Below are 6194 nucleotides of genomic sequence, written 5' to 3' on the forward strand. Positions count from 1 at the left end.
TTGCTGGGTCATAGGGTAGCTCTCTTTTCAACTTTTTGAGGAACCTCCATACTGTTTTCCAGAGTAGCTGCACCAGCTTGCATTCGCACCAACAGTGTAGGAGGGTTCCCCTTTCTCCTCATCCTCACCAACATCTGTCGTTTCCTGACTTGTTAATTTTAGCCATTCTGACTGGTGTTGAGGTGGTATCTCATTGAGGTTTTGATTTGGATTTCCCTGATGCCAAGTGATGTTGAACACTTTTTCGTGTGTCTTTTGGTCATCTGGATGTCTTCTTTGCAGAAATGTCTGTTCTCGTCTTCTGCCCATTTCTTGATTGGATTATTTGTTCTTTGAGTGTTGAGTTTGATAAGTTCTTTATAGATTTTGGACACTAGCCTGATATGTCTGATATGTCATTTGCAAATATCTTCTCCCATTCTGTCAGTTGTCTTTTGGTTTTGTTGACTGTTTCCTTTGCTGTGCAAAAGGTTTTATCTTGATGAAGTCCCAATAGTTTATTTTTGCCCTTGCTTCCCTTGCCTTTGGCGATGTGTCTAGGAAGAAGTTGCTGTGGCTGAGGTCGAAGAGGTTGCTGCCTGTGTTCTCCTCAAGGGTTTTGATGGATTCCTGTCTCACATTTAGCTCTTTCATCCATTTTGAGTCTATTTTTGCTATATACTATTCTATATACTGTGGTTTGGTGTAAGGAAATGGTCCAGTTTCATTCTTCTGCATGTGGCTGTCCAATTTTCCCAACACCATTTGTTGACGAGACCGTCTTTTTTTCCATTGGGCATTCTTTCCTGCTTTGTCAAAGATTAGTTGACCACAGAGTTGAGGATCCATTTCTGGGCTCTCTATTCTGTTCCCTTGATCTATGTGTCTCTTTGTGCCAGTACCATACTGTCTTGATGATTACAGCTTTGTAATAGAGCTTAAAGCCCAGAATTGTGAGGCCACCAGCTTTGCTTTTCTTTTTCAACATTCCTCTGGCTATTCGAGGTCTTTTCTGGTTCCATACAAATTTTACGATTATTTGTTCCATTTCTTTGAAAAAAGTTGATGGTATTTTGATAGGGATTGCATTAAATGTGTAGATTGCTCTAGGTAGCATAGACATTTTCACAATATTTGTTCTTCCAATCCATGAGCATGGAAAGTTTTTCCATTTCTTTATGTCTTCCTCAATTTCTTTCATGAGTATTCTATAGTTTTCTGAGTACAGATTCTTTGCCTCTTTGGTTAGATTTATTCCTAGGTGTCTTATGGTTGGGTGCAATTGTAAATGGGATCGACTCTTTAATTTCTCTTTCTTCTGTCTTGTTGCTGGTGCATAGAAATGCCGCTGATTTCTGTGGATTGATTTTATATCCTGCCACTTTACTGAATTAACAGGGCTCACTCTTGACAACTGAGGCCCACCAGTCAGGGCTGCCATCCTTCCTTCCATACATCACCTCCGCTTGGGTTATAGATCCCCCTTTGTGCCCCTGTCCACTTCAGAACACTCCTTGGCACTCAGGATCCCCCTGGCCCAATGGGATAGAAGTGGGGAGGGAAATGGGAGCAAGTCCCCAGGCCTTCCATGTTGCTAAGGACCACTTTGATTCTATGACTTGATTCACATGTCTTGTAGTCTGTATGCGGCCACTTTGCTGACGGGGAGGGAAGGAGCTGGCTGAGGGCTGAGTGCCTTCATGTACAGGTGTCCAAAATGCCCAAATAGCTAGGTCCTGCACAGCGGTTCTCCCCTAGTAAAGACTGTGCCCACTCCTCCAAATATTTCCTCTCCATTCTAATGGCAGGGTTGTTTAGAAAATTAACCCAAATGGTCATATTTGCCAAGCCTGGGTGCTGATGTCAGAGTCCAAAGGAACATCCGCTGGGGTGTCTCGAAAGGGATGCATCTGACCTGGGTCCAGTGGCCTTCACGCCTCCAAATGGCCTCCTAACTGGTCTTCCTGCCCATGACCTCTCCATGACCCTCTAGCCCCGGGCTTACCAACAATTGGCCAAAGACACATTTTTGTGTCTGGTTTTTGGCCGGCGTAGTGTTGGCCACCTCTAAAATTCAGGAGATGTCACATAAAAGTGAAGGTTTCCCACTTCCCTTACGAAATGGGAAAGCCTGGCGACCCTGGGTCCCATTCCCACAGGCCATAGGTGGTGTGCCTTTAAATAGGGGCCTTTGCTCCATACCCTGAACTGAATACACACCGCTATCATGGCACAAATTACCCCTGTAATGTAATCATTGCTTTGTCTCTTTCTCCTGCACTATATACTGTCGAATCTCGCTGCCACACAGCATGTCAGCTTTGACTTTGAAACCCTAATGCATCCGGTTGGTGCAGGAGAAGATGCTTGGACCGGGGAGTCAGGCAGCCCTGATTTGATATCTTAGCCTTGCTGCTTATCCAGTTGGCCAAGTTCCTTAACCTCTCCGATGTTCAGTTTCCATATCTATAAATTGAAACTACTAATCCCTACCTTGTGAGATTGCTGTGGGGATTAGAAATACCGGGTATAAAATGCCTAGCGCAGTGGCCGGTGCCTACCAGGTACCCGCTCCATCACTGGCAGGTCCTCTCCCAAATAAATGAATCTGGACAAACACAGCAGACTTTTTTTTTTTAATTATTTTTTTAAAGATTTTATTTATTTATTTTTGAGAGAGTGAGCGAGCAGGAGCACAAGCAGGCGGAAGGGTAGAGGGAGAAGCAGACTCCCCACTGAGCAGGGAGCCTGACATGGGGCTCTATCCCAGAACCCCGGGATCATGATCCCAGAACCTCAGCATCATGACCTGAGCCGAAGGCAGATGCTTAATGGACTGACCCACCCAGGTGTCCCGAAACACAGCAGACTTAAGAAACAACCCATCTAAAGTGTGCCTGGGTGGAACAACGCCAAAGCAGGGGAAGAAAGGAAAGAGTATATATACACAGCGTCCAGGCAATTAGGACAGTGCTGGAGGCACTTTAAGTTTGATTTTTTTCCCTCTAAACGCCTGACAACGTTCAGTGGAAAACTTAAATATCAGCCGGCAGAAGCCTGCAAATGATAGGCAACTCTGTATATAGGATAATGAATATGATATAAGATAATCTTAGCTAATTACTGTTTACCGGCAAATGTCACACAACTGGCTTCTTAAGTGTATATGTGAGGCTTGGTTTGGTTTTGTTTTCGCATGTGTGAATGTCGGTGGGTGGGCGAGTGTGTATACAGACCTAGGCCATGGGAACCCTGCGGACAGCGGTTCAGCGGACGGTCAGGATGGCTGCTCCCCACGTAGCTGTACTCGTGAGTGCACCCTAGCGAGCTGGCGTCCGGGTTATCTCCAAACGGCAAGCTTCCGGAGGCCTGGGCCTGTGTCAGTCAGGTCTGTTTTCCCTGCACATGGTATATAGTACTGGTACCTAGCAGGTGTTCAATAAATATTTGTGAAGTAGATAAATGGATAAATTGGGCGTTGACTCTCTCGGCTCCCTTATCTCACTTCCTATCCTTTCCCTCAGTTTTCTATATTTGCTGTTCTTTTCCTCCACCTCTTCTAGATACTTGCTGTTACCTTATTTCTTAGGCTTTCCTGACACCCCCCCCCATTTACAGCTGAAAAACTCACCCCCACATCAGCATTACGTGCTGTTCTCCTGATTTGCATCTCCCTGTAGGACTTGTTACCACCTCGATTTTATTTACTGCCCAACTCTCCCTGGGAGAGTGAAGGCATAGTTACCCAGTTCACCGCTGTGTTTCTAGTAGACCACTGCCTGCTTTAGAGAAGGTGCTCAAAAATATTTGCTGAGGGAACTGTGTGACAAACTACAGTGTATAGGTATGTGCCTTTGCATCAACCTAAAAATGTAAGCTGTATATTCTGAGCATCCTAACTTTGCCATCGATCTATGACCTGTACGTCATCGACTAATCACTTCTTGCGATTGAGACTTCATTTGTCCCTCTTCCTCTCTGTATTCTTAGTAGTCTCTAGGATTTCAAAAAGGGGGAATGTCAAGATTCTTCTAAGTCCCTCAGTGATTTAGGGGAAGTGATTTGTACTTTTATTGGTCTCGGCAGAACAGGACAGTCATGACATTAGAAGTGTAAAACAATAAGTAAGTGGCTATTTGTACTTGCAAGTAGTAAAATATTGAATTGCAGATTTCACCTGTTTGTAAAAAGGACAAACAGTAACGTGAGGGCTCTGACCATTTGCAAAAGCTGTTTTTCTTTCAAATGTTGTCTAAGAAGGCCCAGTGTAATGAAGGAGTGCTGGGGTGGGAAGGGGGCCCTCAGCCTCCCAGGCTGTAAAATGGGCGGACTGAAGATGATCTCTCAGCTCTATCGAGCTCTAAAAGTCTATGAAGCTCTTGGAGATAAAGCCACGGAACTTTTCATGTCCATCTACTCTTATATTTCATGCTTGTTACAACTGACTTAACATACCAAGAACAATTATCATAAATTGATAGACATAAACTTTATTTATTTCCAATTAAATGGAAATGTTTTTAATATCACTAAGATTTAAAAAATGTGAAACTATCTAAGGACACTTATAAACCTTAAAGGGCCATTATACTAACTACATTTAAATTTGGTTCATGAAGGGACTGATTATCCAGTTTGTGAACATGTAAGCCCCCTGTAGCTCTCTTCCCATTCTTCCCAAGTAATTCGAAACTCCAGTTTGTGAGTAGTTTACAAGCTCCAAGGACATGATAACCAAAGGCTAAATGAGTTTTTAGCACTACTTGGAAGTTCCTATTTTGGGTGCCTTCTACCTCCACTAACTTTAACTGAGAATTACCAGTACTGTACAGAGTCCATTAATTTAAACTCTAATCATTTCACAAATGTTAATATTTCATCTTTATAATGACTGCATGGTAAAACACATGCTTCTTAAAATGCTATGGAGGAGAAACTTTAAAAAATGAAATTTATTAATCGGTTAAATCATGCTAGCCTATGGGACAGTGTTCATATTGTTCCAATTTCAAATTAACATTGGGGCAGCGTTACTGGGCCAGCTATAAAGCACCAAGCAGTGGGTAAAACTGACCTCCTTAGTCAGAGATACCGGAACACTGGCTAGTCACTGTGCAGATTTTCTGGGGTTTAAGATGTTCCCCTCTATCACAAATCTAAATTCTGGCACCCCTGTGCAAAACCTCAAGAACACGCCTTTTATTTAGTAAAGAGAAAAATTAAACTTCTATTAAAATATGCCAAAATAACAGATTTCTTTTCAAGAGTGATCATCTCTTTTTTTTTTTAAAACAAAATCCCAGCCCTTTGTCATGAGCTTTTATTAGTTTCAGCATGATTTATTCAGGAGTATTTCTACGGGATTAGGAGTAGAAGCAGAGTGTATGATCTGGCTGGGTCTCATTGTTAGCTACTGGGACGTCATGACTGGATGGCCAGGTCCTAAGTTGGACGGCATTAATCTTGCAGAGGTCTGTCTCTCTGGGTAGTAAACTCAGAAATGCCATTCTGAAGCTTAATTTAACTTCTTTGGCTCTCAGCAGCATGAGAGCAGAGGCCCTGCCTGAGGAGGCTTGCCCAGCACGCCTTTGCAGCATGGAGTAGAGAGGATCACGCTCCCGAAGCCAGCCCTGCATCAGGGGTCGGGGAAGAGACAAAAGAGATGCTCTGCCCTCGCCCTTCCCGAACTTAAAATCCAGTGCGCAAGGTAGGACTTAGGAAAATTAAACCATATTTGAAGAGGAAGAAACCTCCCGCGTACAGTAACTGCCAATTTGTGCCGCACAAATCAACACGGAAATAAGATTTCAAGGAGTTTTAAACAAATAGCTGGAGAGAGAGATAAGAAGGCAAATCTAAGATGGAAGAAAAGGTGGAGGGCTCGAGTGGAACATGCCAAGTCGAGGCCTGCACGCCTCTGGGTGAATCCGGCCTCCGGGCTGGAGAGGCAACGAGCAAGCCGAGTGCTGCCACCAGAGAACTAGGAAAACCAACAGAGGCTGCAGTGGGTCGGTTTAACTGAAAGGCGGTTTCCTTCTCCTCCATTTGCTCGGTCCCAATTGGAAGCACACTGCGCGGCCTGCGCCGCGCTCTCGGCGGGTTCGGCGTGGGGGCGGGGAGGGAAGTACGGTAATGGGCGGGGCGGGGCGCGGGCGCGCTCCGGCTTTCCTCCTGCGCAGCGCTCCCGTCAGGGCAGGGGGCGGGGCGGCTATATT

Source organism: Halichoerus grypus, chromosome 7, assembly GCF_964656455.1.
Source record: "Halichoerus grypus chromosome 7, mHalGry1.hap1.1, whole genome shotgun sequence".
NCBI classification, from domain to species: domain Eukaryota; kingdom Metazoa; phylum Chordata; class Mammalia; order Carnivora; family Phocidae; genus Halichoerus; species Halichoerus grypus.